At 46.9% G+C, this 18624-nt stretch overlaps 1 protein-coding gene across 4 annotated transcripts in view; it reads right to left on the bottom strand.

The window, feature by feature from the left end:
* RFFL (ring finger and FYVE like domain containing E3 ubiquitin protein ligase) overlaps positions 1-11522 on the bottom strand; it is a 59134-nt gene extending 47612 nt beyond the window's left edge. For 2 of the 4 annotated variants that reach the window (XM_040424802.1, XM_040424801.1), the window contains exon 1: positions 11442-11522. The gene's annotated coding sequence lies outside the window, so the exon portion shown is untranslated. Of the gene's footprint in view, positions 1-11379 lie in introns of all 4 variants that reach the window. The other 2 variants (XM_040424798.1, XM_040424800.1) reach the window with 1 other exon arrangement.
* Positions 11523-18624: the final 7102 nt, after the last annotated feature.

The following is an 18624-nucleotide window of genomic DNA, read 5'->3' on the forward strand; positions in this document are numbered from 1 at the left end:
GACAGCCTTCCCTCTATGACTGTGTATACTGAGATAGGACTGACTGCTCCATACAGCTATCTCTGTATACACAGTCATAGAGGGAAGGCTGTCATCACTGACAGGATCGTCTCCTCCATACAGCTATCTCTGTATACACAGTCATAGATGGAAGGCTGTCATCACTGACAGGACCGTCTCCTCCATACAGCTATCTCTGTATACACAGTCATAGAGGGAAGGCTGTCATCACTGATAGTTGTATGGAGGAGACGGTCCTATCAGTGATGACAGCCTTCCCTCTATGACTGTGTATACAGAGATAGCTGTATGGAGGAGACGGTCCTGATAGTGATGACAGCCTACCCTCCATGACTGTGTATACAGAGATAGCTGTATGGAGGAGACGGTCCTATCAGTGATGACAGCCTTCCCTCTATGACTGTGTATACAGAGATAGCTGTATGGAGGAGACGGTCCTATTAGTGATGACAGCCTTCCCTCTATGACTGTGTATACAGAAATAGGACCGTCTCCTCCATACAGCTATCAGTGATGACAGCCTTCCCTCTAGGTCTGTGTATACTGAGATAGGACCGTCTCCTCCATACAGCTATCAGTGATGACAGCCTTCCTCTATGACTGTGTATACTGAGATAGCTGTATGGAGGAGACTGTCCTATCAGTGATGACAGCCTTCCTCTATGACTGTGTATACAGAGATAGCTGTATGGAGGAGGCGGTCCTATCAGTGATGACAGCCTTCCTCTATGACTGTGTATACTGAGATAGCTGTATGGAGGAGACGGTCCTATCAGTGATGACAGCCTTCCCTCCATGACTGTGTATACAGAGATAGCTGTATGGAGGAGACGGTCCTATCAGTGATGACAGCCTTCCCTCTATGACTGTGTATACAGAGATAGCTGTATGGTGGAGGCGATCCTATCAGTGATGACAGCCTTCCCTCTATGACTGTGTATACAGATAGCTATATGGAGGAGACGGTCCTATCAGTGATGAAAGCCTTCCCTCTATGACTGTGTATACAGAGATAGCTGTATGGAGGAGACGGTCCTATTAGTGATGACAGCCTTCCCTCTATGACTGTGTATACAGAAATAGGACCGTCTCCTCCATACAGCTATCAGTGATGACAGCCTTCCCTCTAGGTCTGTGTATACTGAGATAGGACCGTCTCCTCCATACAGCTATCAGTGATGACAGCCTTCCTCTATGACTGTGTATACTGAGATAGCTGTATGGAGGAGACTGTCCTATCAGTGATGACAGCCTTCCTCTATGACTGTGTATACAGAGATAGCTGTATGGAGGAGACGGTCCTATCAGTGATGACAGCCTTCCCTCTAGGACTGTGTATACAGAGATAGCTGTATGGAGGAGGCGGTCCTATCAGTGATGACAGCCTTCCTCTATGACTGTGTATACTGAGATAGCTGTATGGAGGAGACGGTCCTATCAGTGATGACAGCCTTCCCTCTATGACTGTGTATACAGAGATAGCTGTATGGAGGAGACGGTCCTATTAGTGATGACAGACTTCCCTCTATGACTGTGTATACAGAGATAGCTGTATGGAGGAGACGGTCCTATCAGTGATGACACCTTTCCCTCTATGACTGTGTATACAGAGATAGCTGTATGGAGGAGACGGTCCTATCAGTGATGACAGCCTTCCCTCTAGGTCTGTGTATACTGAGATAGCTGTATGGAGGAGGCGGTCCTATCAGTGATGACAGCCTTCCCTCTATGACTGTGTATACTGAGAAAGCGGTCAGTCACTGATAGGACCGCCTCCTTGACTACAAAGCAGAGAATGAGCAGGAATATAAATGATTGAAAAACACTTATACAATCTTTTCCTATAGAACTATATATGAATCTGCTCAGCTCCTCCTGCTCTATAACATGCTGCCTGCAGATTACACTGTCATTGTCACAGGCTCCCTTTAAGTATGAATCTTCTGGTTACAGAGGCAAGCTGTGGGCACTTGCTTAAAGTAGATTTTTCCCAGAAAACCCCTTTAAGAGTACCCTTTAAGTACACACACAGCAAGCAGAGCAATCTACTGTGAATGCTATGGTTGAACTGTACTGACTCTGCATACAGAGCACAGTTCACAGAACATATCCTGCTAGGGTCAATGTACAGAAGATAGAACTATGCAGGTCATCAACAGGAATCTGTCACCAGTACAGACACAGAGGATCTTTCACCTTCTCCCTGGCTGTGACGTGGTCTGCTGCAATTGGATAGCGCCACAGCCAGGGAGAAGGAGTTGCCCACTAAGAAGCGCTGGCGTCTCCTCCTCCCTGCACCAATACTATCTATTGGCATACAGGGCGCGATAACAGAACAGGGGCACAGCGGGGCAGCAAGTGGGGTAACAAAAAAAAGAGGGGCTCCTCAGCCAATCGGCCGAAAGAGACCACACTGCCAACCTGAAGCCAAGATCTGTTGACTGCTTTTCATCTCGGCACCAAGTCTCCTATGAAAAAGCTGGAATTAGGTTGCCAACCCTACTTCCTTCCCTCCTATAGTCAAAAGGAATGGGAAACATAAAGCAAGAGCCTATACTTCTCTTTCCTGCTGGAAAACTGCATGTGTGTTTCCAGCCGGGGTACACTATTTATCGCAGTTTTGATGCATTTTGCTGTGGATTTTCCTATGTTAACCCCATCGAAGTCTGTAGGGAAAACCACTCTACAGAAGGTGCAGAATCGCACAAACAGAGGACTCCTGCATAATGGATCCATTATGCTGTCCATAGACCTCTATTATGACGGAATGCAAAACAGAATGCCTCTAAGGCCCCTTTCACATGGGCGAGTATTCCGCGCGGATGCGATGAGTGAGTTGAACGCATTGCACCCACACTGAATACCGACCCATTCATTTCTATGGGGCTGTTCACATGAGCGGTGATTTTCACGCATCACTTGTGCGTTGTGTGAAAATCGCAGCATGTTCTATATTCTGCGTTTTTCACTCAACGCAGGCCCCATAGAAGTGAATGGGGTTGCGTGAAAATCACAAGCATCCGCAAGCAAGTGCGGATGCGGTGCGATTTTCACGCACGGTGGCTAGGAGACGATCGGGATGGAGACCCGATCATTATTATTTTCCCTTATAACATGGTTATAAGGGAAAATAATAGCATTCTGAATACAGAATGCATAGTAAACTAGCGCTGGAGGGGTTAAAAAAAATAATAATAATTTAACTCACCTTAGTCCACTTGATTGCGTAGCCAGCATCTCCTTCTGTCTCCTTTGCTGAACAGGACCTGTGGTGAGCATTAATTACAGGTAAAGGACCTTTGGTGACGTCACTCCGGTCATCACATGATCCATCACCATGGTAAAAGATCATGTGATGGATCATGTGATGACCGGAGTGACGTCACCAAAGGTCCTTTACCTGTAATTAATGCTCACCACAGGTCCTGTTCAGCAAAGGAGACAGAAGGAGATGCCGGGCTACGCGATCAAGTGGACTAAGGGGAGTTAAAAAAAAATATTTTTTTAACCCCTCCAGTGCTAGTTTACTATGCATTCTGTATTCAGAATGCTATTATTTTCCCTTATAACTATGTTATAAGGGGAAATAATACAAATCTACAGAACACCTAACCCAAGCCCAAACTTCTGTAAAGAAGTTCAGGTTTGGGTACCAAACGTGCGCGATTTTTCTCACGCGAGTGCAAAACGCATTTCAATGTTTTGCACTCGCGCGGAAAATTTGCGGGTGTTCCCGTAACGCACCCGCTCATTTTCCCGCAACGCCCGTGTGAAAGAGGCCTAAAGGTTTCCTTTTTGCATTCAGTCTTAGAAATGCAATTATTTTCCGATATAACCATGTTATAAACGGAAAATAATAAAGTAATAAAAAAAACACCCAAACACTGAACCCGGACTTCAGTGAAAAAGTCTGGGTTCGGGTCCCGGCACCTGAACTCGCAAAGTTCGGGTTCACTCATCCCTATTGAACACCATTTGAACAACCAAACATCTAGTGAACGTTCATTTTGCAGAAGCAGCCATACATACTTTCTATATTGGCTATCACATTAAACTGTCCATAACCGTTCAGTAAAACCGGGCGATGGACGAAAGATCGTTCTGGGAACAATTCTCTCAAAGAAAGATCTTTTGTCCAACTACTGGGCAAAAATATTAAAACGGACCGACTTCTTTTCAAATGATAATGGTCTATCATCTGTAGGCTAAAACAGTCATTTGTTGCTAAATTTCAACAGATCATTGTTCATTTTGGTTGAAATCATCTATTTTGATAAACTTTAGACTAATGTCTGTGGCCACTGTTAGGCTCTTTTACATAAGTCGATGGAGTGGGCAGTGATCTGGACGAGGACGTTTATTCCCGACCACTGCCCACTTGTTATAATGTTTATTGCTACTGTATGGGGACAAACGATCGTTTCTACGATCATTCGTCCTCATACGGTTCTGCTGTTTGTTTACATGGGGACGATATGCTGCCGCTCTGTCCGTGTAAAAGGTGCCTTCCCAACGACAATGATCATATTAAAATGACAATCAATTTTCAGTATAGACAATCTTTTGGACAAAAAGCAGAACATCTGCATGACATGGGCATTTGACGTTTGTAGCCTGCGTTTCCGCTAATCCTGTGCTGTAATTAGGGTTTTTTCGGGTATCGAATTTTCGATACCCAATCAATACTTTTGCCTGGTATCGACCTCGATACCAGTATTTGCCTTTTTTCGATACTAGGCTTCGCTATTGCGCAGTCTAGTATCAGAGAACAAGGATCGCGCTGCTCTCAGCGCACTCCGTGTTCTCCTCAGCAGCACAGGGGAGAAGGAAGTACTCTCTCCCTCCCCCTGTGTCGCTGCCGCCGTTGCCACCAATGAGAAGAGAGGGACGGGCGCACTGCACCACCAATGAATTGAAATGTTTAAAGAGGACTTTTCATCTGGCAAAAAATTCTGAACTAGGTATCATGATATGTAGAGCGGCGCCCAGGGATCTCACTGTACTTACTATTATCCCTGGGCGCCGCTCCGTTCTCCCGCTATGTCCTCCGGTATCTTCAGGGACTTGGTTATACTGGGCGGAGACTGCCCTTGTTCTCCTGGGCGTCTCCTTCTCCCAGGCTGTAGCGCTGGCCAATCGCAGAAAAAAAAACCTCTCAGGCTGTGAGCTCTGCGCTGCGATTGGCCAGCGCTACAGCCTGGGAGAAGGAGACGCCCAGGAGAACAAGGGCAGTCTCCGCCCAGTATAACCAAGTCCCCGAAGATACCGGAGGACATAGCGGGAGAACGGAGCGGCGCCCAGGGATAATAGTAAGTGCAGTTAGATCTCTGGGCGCTGCTCTACATATCATGATACTTAGTTCACAAATTTTTGCCAGATGAAAGGTCCTCTTTAACACAAATCCCGGAGGCGGGTGCTGGCGAGGAGCTGCGATTTGCGGAAGTTAAACCCTCAGTTAACCTGCCTCCTGTATTAAATTTTAATTATATTATTATTATTGGTAGCGCAGTGCGCCCCCCCCTCCTCCCCAGTATTAAAATCATTGGTCGCAGTTCCGATCGGAGCCCCAGCAGTGTAATCCTGGGGCTCCGATCGGTTACTATGGCAGCCAGGACGCTTCTGAAGCCCTGGCTGCCATGGTAAGCTCCCTGCTGCCATGTGTACTATGCACAGGGCAGCAGGGAGAGTGTGAAGTCCTATTCACCCTAATAGAGCTCTATCAGGGTGCATAAGACAAGGGATTATAGATCCCAGGTTCTGGCCCCTAAGGGGGAAAATTGTTATTAAATAAAAAGTAAAAAAATACTTAACGAAATATTAAGTATAAATCATCCCCTTTCCCAATTTTACATATAAAATATATAAACAATAAATAAATAAACATATCGCCACATCCGAAAAGTCCAAACTATTAAAATATTTTTAAAAAGTCCTATGCGGTGAGCTCTGTAACAGAAAAAAATAAAAACTGCGCGATTCGTAATTTTTTTTTAGCCACCTTTTCCCCAAAAAAAATTGGATCGGACTGTTCTATTATGGGCCGGATGTTCCATAAAATGCGGAATGCACGCAGCTTTTTTGGGGCGTTTTTTTTTTTTTGCGTGGTATCGAATGGTATCGAGTATCGCAATACTTTTTTATGGTATCGAAACAACCCTAGTTGTAATGTAATTGTCAGCAGGTTTATACCGTTTCTAGTTCTCAGTACATTATATGGCAATGAGCATTCTTCAAGGACAAAGTTGTGCTACATATTTCATTAGTGGACAGATGGAGCTTCTGAGCGTTCACCAGCTACTTCTGTTCGGTGCCTCTTATAATCCCACTGACAATTAGCTGTTCTGTTTGTTCTAACACAATATTCATGACTGAGATACAGAAAACCGCCATCGCTTCTGTGTGCCTAATCTCCGTGATAGGTTTACAGGAAGCAGGAGGTGTGTTTCCTAAACCAGCCTGCTTAGAGATCTTGACTAGCTCACATACTGGTCTAACTTGTTTGCGAGGATAGTTCTGCCAACTCCAGAGGTGGGACTAGAAGGGTTTTCATAGCTCTCAACAAGCCAAATGTTCAAGAGGACCAGAGTTAGGCCTGGGCTACACTGCGACTAATGGATTTTAACTATTGAACCACAGCTGCAGTCCACATGAATGCTCTCGTGGACTGCAGCTGTCATTCAACTGTGAAGATCAATCACGCAAGGCCACCACTTCAACCACAGTGACAGTCTCTACATAAGATAAAGAAGCTAGGCCAAGTGCAAAGCATGTTTAGGCCATATAATTGAGGTACACATTTATTCAGGTTTGAAAAAAAAAAAAAAAAAACTTTATCAGGTTACTTTCACACTAACGTTTTCAATTCCGCTATTGAGATCCATCATAGGATCTCAATAGCAGATGAAAACGCTTCAGTTTTGTCCCCATTCATTGTCAATGGGGACAAAACTGAAATAAACGATACGCACCAAAATGCATTCCGTTCCGTTTGGTTACGTCCCCATCGCGGACAGAATAACGCTGCAAGCAGGGTTTTTCTGTCCGCGATGTGGTGCAGAGCAAGACAGATCCGCACTGGCACACAATGCAAGTCAATGGGGACGGATCAGTTTTCTCTGACATAATAGAAAACGCATCCGTCCCCCATTGACTTACAATGGTGTTCATGACGGATCCGTCATGGCTATATAAGACATAATACAACCGGATCCGTTCACGACGGATGCATGCGGTTGTATTATTGTAACGGAAGCGTTTCTGCAGATCCATGACGGATACGCAAAGAACGCTAGTGTGAAAGTAGCCTTATCCTAAATACCAGGGATCTCAAGTCTCCCGGAGGTTCAGGGAGTCTCCCGCTATTAGATAGCGGCTCTCTGACACCCAAATGTGAAAAGGTTTACTGATAGCAGAGCAGAGAGATAAGAGAAGTGACAGGACAGAGTTTAGATTACAGGTTGAATTAACCCTTTAGGGTCAAATTGGCTTCTCAAGGAGATATATATGTTAAAGGCATCCCTTCTTCTGTCTCATTCAGTAGCTATATAACTATTGAGAGAGATGTATTTTTTTAAATACATTTACACATTTAACCCTCCATTTTAATTATATTATTTACCCCAGTGTTAAATTCACACCCGCTGGATGCTTGTTTTTTTCCTACAGTGGGGTAGATAATTACACACGGTTTTTTAAAGAATAAACTTCCTGACTCAGACCAAGAGCCGACTCAGCGAGTCAGCAAGTGAATGGAAGCATCCGCGCATGCGCATTGCGCAGCCTAAGCTTCGGTTCACTTGCTTCTTGTCAGCTCAGCGAATGAACCGAAGATTTGATTAATGAATCGGTTCATTTGAATGAACTGATTCAAATGAACCGATTCATGTGAAAGATCCGAACTTCCCATCTCTAGTTTACTCGCAGTAAACCTTTCCGGCAACCTGTAGCAGTGTCCACTTCTAAGCGCGTGCGCACAGTGCAAGAAGAAGCCGATGCCAGCAGTCCGCAACGGCGCATCAGGCTGAGCCTGTGCGCACGCGCGGGATCTCAAAGCGGGAGGAGGGGGAGGCGGCACTGAGGAGTAGAAGGCGGCGCTGGGCACGAACGACGATGCGTGCGGCCGGGCACCATGCATCCACAGACCTCCCCTGCTTGGGCACCTTAATTCAATGATTGACAGGTTAGTAAAACCTGTTTTTCCGCAGAATAAAGCGTCAAATAGCTTTTATAAGGCCACCTTAGAAATCAGAATGCTACCCTGGACATGAGCATATGTTTAGCTCACAGGGCTTATAGGTGGTGACAGAATCCCTTTAATCATATACATAAATATGATAATTTGGGGCAGGGTAATGAGCCCAGTCCTCCATACCATAGAGCAAAGTGTGCAGATACTGCATATGTCTGGAAAATGTCATAAAAAGTTTGTGGAAGAAAAAAAAATAAAACCTCCCTGAAATGAGTTTTTGCAGGTTGGGATGTCTGAAATACATTTGGTACACCTGAATTTAAAGGAGTTGTCCAGTTACAGGATAGGCCATCACAAGCTGATAAGAAGAGGTCTGGCACCCCACACCCCCGCTGATCAGCTGTTCTGTGTAGCTCTATTGCTGGAAGTTGACACAATGCTGTCCACTACAATGTTGATGGTGTCAACGCTTGGCAATGGAGCTACACAGAAGAGCTGATCAGTGGAGGTGCAGGGTGCCAGACCCCTACCGATCAGCTAGTGATGGACTATCCTGAGAACAGACCATCACTTAAAGGTTGGACATACCCTTAGGCCTCTTTCACACAGGCTTCGAGTGTGAGGGCCGGATAGGATGCGGGTGCGTTGCGGAAAAATCGTGCGATTTTGCCTGCGAGTGGGGTGAGTTTTGTATGCGATTGCGTTGTGTTCTTCAGACCCGAACCCAGACTTCTTCACTGAAGTTCGGGTTTGGGTTAGGCATTCTGTAGATTTTAATATTTTCCCTTATAACATGGTTATGAGGGAAAATAATAGCATTCTTAATACAGAATGCTAAGTAAATTAGGAATGGAGGGGTTAAAAAAAAATATTAAAAAAAAAAATTAAACTCACCTCATCCACTTGTTCGCGCTGCCGGGCTTGTCTTCTTTCTTCTTCTTCTTTGATGACCTGGGTGACGTCACTGCGCTCATCACATGGTCCATCACCATGGTGATGGACCATGTGATGAGCGCAGTGACGTCACCAAAGGTCCTTTTCCTCCCAGGTCCTCAAAGAAGAAGAAAGAAGATGAGCCAGGCAGCGCGAACAAGTGGATAAGGTGAGCTAAATTTTTATTTATTTTTTAACCCCTCCATCCCTAATTTACTAAACCATGTTATAAGGGAAAATAATAAAATCTACACAACACCGATCCCAAATCCGAACTTCTGTGAAGAAGTCCGGGTTCGGGTCTGGGTACCAAACATGCCGATTTTTCTCACGCGTGTGCAAAACGCATTAAAATGCTTTGCACTCACACGGAAAAATCACACATTTTTCCGCAACGCCCGTGTAAACCCAGCCGAAGGGCTCTTTCACACGAGCGGAGAGCCAAGCCCCGTTCCGGACAGCAGAGACACGGAGCAGTAACATGACTGATAATGTTCTGTGCCTCTCTGATCTTTTTACTACAAAATCATGGTGAGAAAGTTGTCACCGTGATTTTGTAGTAAAAAGATCACAGAGAGGCACAGAACATTATCAGTCATGTTACTGCTCCTGTCTCTGCTGTCCGGAACGGGGCCTGGCTCTCTTTCACGCAGCGGATCACCCGCACGGCATCCGCTCGTGTGAAAGATCCCTAAGGCTACTTTCACATCTGCGTTTTCCTTTCCAGTTTTGAGATCCGGCACAGGCTCTCAAAACTGGAGGAAAACGCTTCAGTTTTGTCCCTGTTCATTGTCAATGGGGACAAAACCAAATAAACCGAAACAGAGTGCACCAGAACACATTCTGTTCCGGTTTGTTGCGTTCTGTGACCAGACACAAAACCGATGCAAGCATCGGTTTTGTGTCCGTCATTGGAGACTGAACCCAAACAATGTAATTCAATGGTGCTGGATCCGGTTTTTGTGGACATAAAAACAAACAAAAAAAAAAAACAACGCAGCTGGCGCCCATTGACTTACTATGGTTTTAGTTCAGATCAGGTTTCTTCATTTTTTATATAATACATCCGGATCCATTCTGAAGTGTTGTATTATTATAACGGAAGAGTTTTGCTGTGGTTTTGAGATCCCCTGCCGGATCTCAAAACCGGACAATGTGAAAGTGAAAGTAGCCTAAGGCTAGGTCTACACGACGACAATAAGTCGTGCGACAGATGGGCCACAACTACACTGCAACATTTGTCCCACAGCAATTTTTATGATAGTCTATGGTGTCGCAATGAGACATCCTGCGACAGTCGCAAAAAAATCTATCACGAATGGACGAGCGATGGCCTAGCGATCATTCCTCCCCATGTAATAGCAGCGGTCTCCACAGCAAGCGATCGTCGGGAGGGAAGTCGGCTGTATGATCAGGGTGTCTAATACACCCTTTACACAGACAAGTCATTTAATACCAGGGTGATAAGGAAGGAGACGGCAGTCATAGCACCGCTATCAGTCAGCCATACACTACACTAATAAACAGTCTGTTCACACTGCGTCTATCGGAAGTATACACCCGGAGGATTTCCCAGGACACTCTCTTGGCCTGTGTCAAGTGGACACATCTGACGTATGCGCAGGGAATGTGTGAGGTCAGACCGGGCAGGGGAGCAAATGAAAGCAGTGATTAGTGTTGAGCAAACTTGTGTTTTAAGTTCGGCGTCTAAAGTTCGGGTTATCGAAGAATCGCGTTATGGATTCATAACGGAATTTAGAATCCATAACGCGATTCTTCGATAACCCGAACTTTAGACGCCGAACTTAAAACACAAGTTCGCTCAACACTAGTAGTGCTCTTATTGGCCGTGCTGTGTTTAGCGTAAAGTATCTCAATGCAGATTCGTAAACAAATGACTCCAAATATTCCCCTCATGATATACAAGACATGTGACACCACCATGAACATGTCCCCGGATCACTGGAACCTATAGGATCAAGAACAGCCATGCTTATTAGAAGTGTGAACTGGGACATAGGAGTAGCACCCACAGCTTGCCCCGTCCAACTTCTAACATGTGTGTGACGGGTATAGACCCGGCCATAGACCAAGGTGTCATCTTTCCCTGTGCACGACCCAACTTTACTCCCCTAAGCAAAGTGCACCGAGCGCTTCCTGCTCCAACTTCCTCCTAGTGCCCGCAGCTATGACAGCGGAAGACCTGTTGCACTGGTGGGCATATGTGGGTATGGTACCTGAGCAGATGCCAGGGACACTGGAGTCCCGCACGCCCCCTCCTCGGCGCTCTACTACTCACAGATCCCAACAGGTCCCCAGCAGCGGCATGTCCCGACCACAGGCAGCAGCAGGAAGAGCCAGGCAGAGGCTGCACGTGGGCGGGGCTACACCACGCCCTCCGCCGAGCGCAAGACCAATAGCCACCGGAGCACTCACTTATAACCACGCCCATCCTAGGATGGGCTACATTGGTCAGCCACGCCCCTCGCTTGTCACTCCTACAAGAAAACACGTGATTAGTTCGGTGTGTGACGTCACACACAGGATTGCCTGTGGGCGTTATGATGATGGATGGAACCGCCTGGTGCTCGGGATCCCAGAGGTTGTCCTCGCTCAGTTTTAGGACCCCACAGGGGAACAGCACTGCGTCGTGTCTACTGGTCCCTACTATGTATGCGTAGCTGCTATGTGTTTGTTACCACGCTTTGCAGCATCAGAGAAGCTGTAGCTTCCAGTTTGCAGGTGGTGGGAAGAGGGACAGCTACAGTGCCTTGCAAAAGTATTCACCCCCCCTGACTTTTTTCGTATTTTGGTGCCTCACAACCTGGTATTAACATAGATTGTTTGAGGATTTGCATAATTTGATTTACAGAACATGGCCACAACTTTGAAGATGTTTTTTTATTTATTTATTGTGAAGCAAACAACAAATAGGACAAAATAACAGAAAAAGTCAATGTGCATAACTATTCACCCTCCTAAAGTCAATACTTTGTAGAGCCACCTATTGCGCCAATCACAGCTCCAAGTCGCTTTGGATAAGTCTCTATGAGCTTGCCACATCTTACCACTGGGATTTTTGCCCATTCCTCCTTGCAAAACTGCTCCAGCTCCTTCAAGTTTGATGGTTTGAGCTTGTGAACAGCGATCTTTAAGGGGAACCTGTCACCTGGAAAAGACAATTTACACTAATCACAGTATCTTAAAGTATCTCTCATAGCGTGCCCAAAGATGTATTCATATCTCCTTTCTGCGTTGTGCTGTCTCATAAAATCCACTTATAAAACTGTGTTTGGCACCTTTTTGAAGTCGTGCTGAAGTCACGGGGGCAGCGGCCTCCTTGACTCAACCGTCGGATAAGCCCGCCCCTATGCCGCTCCTCCGCATATTGATGGACAGTTTTCCCTGTAGCCGTGACCGCGCTCTTCTCGCGCATGCGCTGTGCGCGTCCTGCCGCAGCATGATCCCGGCTACAGCTCCCTCCCTCCCTGGCATCTTCTTGTTCACTGCGCCGTTCCTATACAGCACGCTCGCGCCCATCGCTTCTCCCTTGCGGCGTGAGCGCGATCACTGTCTGCTTGCACTGCAGCACAGGCGCAGTGAACATACAGATGGGAGGGAGGGAGCCGGGAACGCGCTGCGGCAGGACGCGCACGGCGCATGTGCGAGAAGAGCGCGGTCACTATGAGAGATACTTTAAGGTACTGTGATTAGTGTAAATTGTCTTTTCCAGGTGACAGGTTCCCTTTAAGTCTGACCACAGATTTTCTATTGGATTGAGATCTGGGCTTTGACTAGGCCATTCCAACACATTTACATATTTCCCCTTAAACCAGTCAAGTGTTGCTTTAGCAGTGTGTTTGGGGTCATTGTCCTGCTGGAAGGTGAACCTCCGTCCTAGCTTCAAATCACGCACAGAGTGGTAAAGGTTTTGCTCAAGAATATCCCTGTATTTAGCACCATCCATCTTTTCATCAACTCTGACTAGTTTCCCAGTCCCGGCTCCTGAAAAACATCCCCACAGCATGATGCTGCCACCACCATGTTTCTCTGTGGGGATGGTGTTCTTTGGGAGATGTGATGTGTTGGGTTTGCGCCAGACATAGCGTTTTCTTTGATGGCCGACAAGTTCAATTTTAGTCTCATCAGACCAGAGGACCTTCCTCCATACATTTTGGGAGTCTCCCATATGCCTTTTCGCAAACTCACAACTAAGGTTGTTTCGATACCAAAATTTTGATTTGGTTTCGATACCATAAAAAAATATTGCGATACTCGTTACCATTCGATACCACGCGATAAAAATAAAACACCAAAAAAAGCCGCGTGCATTCTGCATTTTATGGAACGTCCGGCTCATAATCGAACAGTCTGATCCAATTTTTTGGGGGGACAAGTTGACCAAAAAATAGTGAATCGCGCTGTATTTTAATTTTTTCTGGTCTGGCCTTCACCGCATAGGAGATTTTTTTTATATTTTAATAGTTTGGACTTTTCGGACGTGGCGATATGTGATATGTTTATTGTTAATATATTTTATATGTAAAATTGGGAAAGGGGGTGATTTATACTTAATATTTTGGTGTGTTTTTTTTAACTTCTTTTTGTTTTACTGTTTATTTATTAACTATTTTCCCCCTTAGGGGCTAGAACCTGGGGTTTTTTCATCCCTTGTCCTATTCACCCTGATAGAGATCTATTAGGGTGAATAGGACTCCACACTCTCCCTGCTGTCCTGTGCATAGTGCACACAGCAGCAGGGAGCTTAGGGCTCTTTCACACTTGCGTTCTTTTCTTCCAGCATAGAGTTCCGTCGTCGGGGCTCTATGCCGGAAGAATCCTGATCAGTTTTATCCTAATGCATTCTGAATGTAGAGAAATCCGTTCAGGATGCATCAGGATGTCTTCAGTTCCGGAACGGAACGTTTTTTGGCCGGAGAAAATACCGCAGCATGCTGCGCTTTTTGCTCCGGCCAAAAATCCTGAACACTTGCCGCAAGGCCGGATCCGGAATTAATGTCCATTGGAAGGCATTAATCCGGCTCCGGCCTTAAGCTAAACGTTGTTTCGACGCATTGCCGGATCCGACGTTCAGCTTTTTCTGAATGGTTACCATGGCTGCCAAGACGCTAAAGTCCTGGCAGCCATGGTAAAGTGTAGTGGGGAGCGGGGGAGCAGTATACTTACCGTCCGTGCGGCTCCCCGGGCGCTCCAGAGTGACGTCAGGGCGCCCCACACGCATGGGTGACGTGATCACATGGATCACGTCATCCATGCGCATGGGGCGCTCTGACGTCATTCTGGAGCGCCCCGGGAGCCGCACGGACTGTAAGTATACTGCTCCCCCGCTCCCCACTACTACTACGGCAACCAGGACTTTAATAGCGTCCTGGCTGCCATAGTAACACTGAACGCATTTTGAAGACGGATCCGTCTTCAAATGCTTTCAGTTCACTTGCGTTTTTCCGGATCCGGCGGGCACCTCCGGCAAATGGAGTGCACGACGGATCCGGACAACGCAAGTGTGAAAGAGCCCTTACCATGGCAGCCAGGGCTTCAGTAGCATCCTGGCTGCCATGGTAATCGATCGGAGCCCCAGGATTACACTGCTGGGGCTCCGATCACAACTTCCACTGCACCACCAATGAAGAGGGGACCCTGTGGCCACTGCCACCAATGTTTTTAATACTGGGGGGAGGGCGCACTGCGCCACCAATGTTTTTAATATGGAGGGGGGGAGGGCGCACTGTGCCACCAATGATAGTTAAAGGGTTTCTGTCAGGGGAAAAATCGTTATGTAGCTGACTGACATTAGCGATGTGCTAATGTCAGCAGTACATAACAGTATGTTTGTTAACTCCCTGCCTGCCGCCGTTTTCTTAAAAAACAGACTTTTATAATATGCTAATGAAGCCCCTAGGTGCTATGAGGGCGTTGCTGCAGTACGTAGAGGCTCGGTCTACTCGCCTTTTGGCACGCCCACGTCCACTTGATTGACGTCCTTCTTCTCTGCATCGTCCTCATAATCTTGCGCCTGCGCCGTCCCGTTTAGTATTCAGTGCAGGCGCAGTAAGTGAAGGACGCTGGGCTGCTGCCAGGCAGGCCTACCAGGGAGGCCTGTGACGTAATCGGCGCAGGCGCAGTGAGGAAGCTGGCAGCAGCCGAGCGTACTTCACTCACTGCGCCTGCACTGAATACTAAACGGGACGGCGCAGGCGCAAGATTATGAGGACGATGCAGAGAAGAAGGACGTCAATCAAGTGGACGTGGGTGTGCCAAAAGGCGAGTAGACCTCTACGTGCTGCAGCAACGCCCTCATAGCACCTAGAGGCTCATTAGCATATTATAAAAGTCAGTTTTTTAAGAAAACGGCAGCAGGCAGGGAGTTATAAATCATACTGTTATGTACTGCTGACATTAGCACATTTTTCCCATGACAGAAACCCTTTAACCTTTACTACAGGAGGCGGTACTGGCAGAATCACATAGCCGGCACCCTGCCTCTGACAGGGAGCTGCGATCAGCGGCAGTTAACTCCTCAGGTGCTGCACCTGAGGGGGTTAACTATGGCTGATCGCAGCACCCTGTCATAGAGGCAGGGTGCCGGCTATGTGATTCTGCCGGCACCACCTCCTGTATTTGTATTAGAAGTTAACTTTCATTGGTGGCGCAGTGCGCCCACCCCTCCTCCTCCCGTCTCTCCTCATTGGCAGCGGTGGCATAGCGGGGAGGTGCTGCTGAGGGAACTTGGAGCGCACTGACAGCAGCGAGCTCCAAGTTCTGTTATACTAGACTGCGCAGCCCAGTATCGAAACTGGTACAAAAGTATCGATTGGGTATCGAAATTTAGATACCCGAAACAACCCTACTCACAACGTGTCTTTTTGTTTTTTGCTGAAAGTAATGGCTTTCTTCTGGCCACTCTGCCATAAAGCCCAACTCTATGAAGCGTACGGCTTATTGTTGTCCTATGTACAGATACTCCAGTCTCTGCTGTGGAACTCTGCAGCTCTTCCAGGGTTACCTTAGGTCTCTGCCATGTTCTTTCCCCTTGGTTATGATAGATTTGATGGTGCTCCTGGGTATCATCAAAGATTTGGATACTCTTTTTTTTTTTTTTATAACCTAACCCTGACTTGTACTTCTCAACAACATTGTCCCTTACTTGTTTGGAGAGTTCCTTGGTCTTCATGGCAGTGTTTGGTTAGTGATGCTTCCTGCTTAGGTGTTGCAGCCTCTGGGGCCTTTCAAAAAAGGTTTGTATATGTAATGACAGATCGTGTGACACTTAGATTGCACATAGGTGGACATCATTTCACAAATTATGTGACTTCTGAAGGTAATTGGTTGCATATATATATTTTTCTTATTTCACTTTACTAACTTAGACTATTGTGTTCTGATCCATCACATAACATTCAGATGAACAAAACATTGAACTTAAGGCGGCAATGTAACGAAACACGAAAAAAGTCAAGGGGGTGAATACTTTTGCAAGGCACTGCATATAGTGACATAAGTTTTCAAGTTCCCTCCTGCTTTGCTGTCCCTACAATGAAAACTACACTCGCCAAGAGCCAGGAACTCAGCTCACTGCTAGTACTCTTCAATCAATTATACAGATAGCAGCTTTAACTGATCATGCTGCCCCCTACTGACTGCTCTGGTTATGACACCTCCAAGACAACTTAGAGGAAGGGGTGGGTAACCTGCAGAACTCCCAGCATGCATACCTGCTCTGCTTTTCTCAGGACTCTCATAGTTTAAATGGAGCACGCTGGGGATTGTAGTTTCACAACAGCTGGAGTGCCACAGGTTGCCCACCCCTGATAGGGGATTGTGATGGCTGCACTCAAGTCGAACATTGACTTATCGAGAGCTCCTCTTCCCCTGCTGCTCCTAGGCGTCCACGCTCAGAGCTCCTCTTCTGCTGCTCCTAGACGTCCATGCTCAGAGCTCCTCTTCTGCTGCTCCTAGACGTCCATGCTCAGAGCTCCTCTTCTGCTGCTCCTAGGCATCCATGTGCAACACGCCAGACCTGCAGGGGATTGCGAAGTGAGGTCACGGTTATGGGCAATCGAGGGTTACTCACTAGTTGAAGGAGAACCCTGGGCAGGCATGCAGCAGTGAAGGAGAGGTAGACACAAGTTCCTCTGGGGCACACTCTGTATGTAGAGACCTGGCCTGATGTTGTGTGAGGTGCCCTGGATGTTGCAGGTGTTTAGAGTGCCTGAAGCAAGGTCCCTTTTGAGATTTCGTGACGCCAGTGCCTGTAACGGTGGCACACCGGTTTCAGCAGCAATAAGTGAGGTACACAGGTGGTATAGTGAACCAAACGTTGCTTTACTTAAAACAGTCCAACTTTATACATCAAGATGGTGATGCAGTCCCTTATATCAAATGCTTCACAAGCAGGCTTATTTCACAAGATGGCAGGTATTAATCATGCAAGATACATGGAGGGCAAACAGTCAATGCTTTGCAGTGCTATGCTGCTCTATTTCCTTCAGCTATTCTAGCTGGCTAGGTCCCAAGGCCCGGATGCCTAATTGCTGGCTTGAATCCTTGGTTTAAATAATCTTCCTCCAGTATTGGCACTTGCTTTACTTTACAGATCCTCTGCTCATCAGGTTACTTATCTGATCTTGGGGTGCTGTTCCTGTTGTGAGGGAAGCTGCAGGTTTCTCCCAGGAGGTGCTGTCCTACAACTGGGGTATCTCAACTGAGCTAATCCTAGACTCAGGAGCTTCAGGTAGACGAAGTGACTCCTCTAGTCCCCTGGAATACACTAACCCTCCCCTGTCTGGGCCTACCTATATATAACTAGGGCTCCCTAGCTCCCTCTAACGTCTGGGAGGCTAAACTGCACCCTGACAGGCCTGACACCCAGTTAACACAGGGAAATGCATACACATGACATTAAATGTAATAAGGCACATTAACCCTTGTGTAGTGCCCACCTTTACCTAGTGGGACACTACATACCACCACGCTATAACGTTGCCCGTCCTCGGAGGGGCCCTGCCCGGCTGGATACTGCAGCCTGAAAGACAAAATAGAGAACAGGCATACACAGCAATTATCACAGCAACAATATAAAGATTAACAAACAGTGTCACTGAAAGGAATGGTGAAAAGGGGCGTCGTTCTCTTCTCTCAGGATAATGTAAGGGAACAGGGGCGCTGACCTGGTGCAGCGTATCAATAATACCAGGATAGTCCATTATAAACTTTAAATGTAAACAGTCCACAAAAACGCAAACAACCATAAGTCCTTGGAGGCTCACAGGATCACATGAGTCCGTACCCAGGCTTGCAAAGGGTTAAACAGGGTTTTCCGTGAGGGGCTACCTGGGCCCATAATGTAGTCCCCAAACCTCACAGGTGGGTGTCCCCTGGTAGAACGGGTGGACCTCCTTACTGGCAGGGGTTCTTCCTGCCTGGATTCAGGAAGGTCAGAGGAGCCCACCGCCTCTGGAACT

Source organism: Bufo bufo, chromosome 3 (genome assembly GCF_905171765.1).
Source record: "Bufo bufo chromosome 3, aBufBuf1.1, whole genome shotgun sequence".
NCBI classification, from domain to species: domain Eukaryota; kingdom Metazoa; phylum Chordata; class Amphibia; order Anura; family Bufonidae; genus Bufo; species Bufo bufo.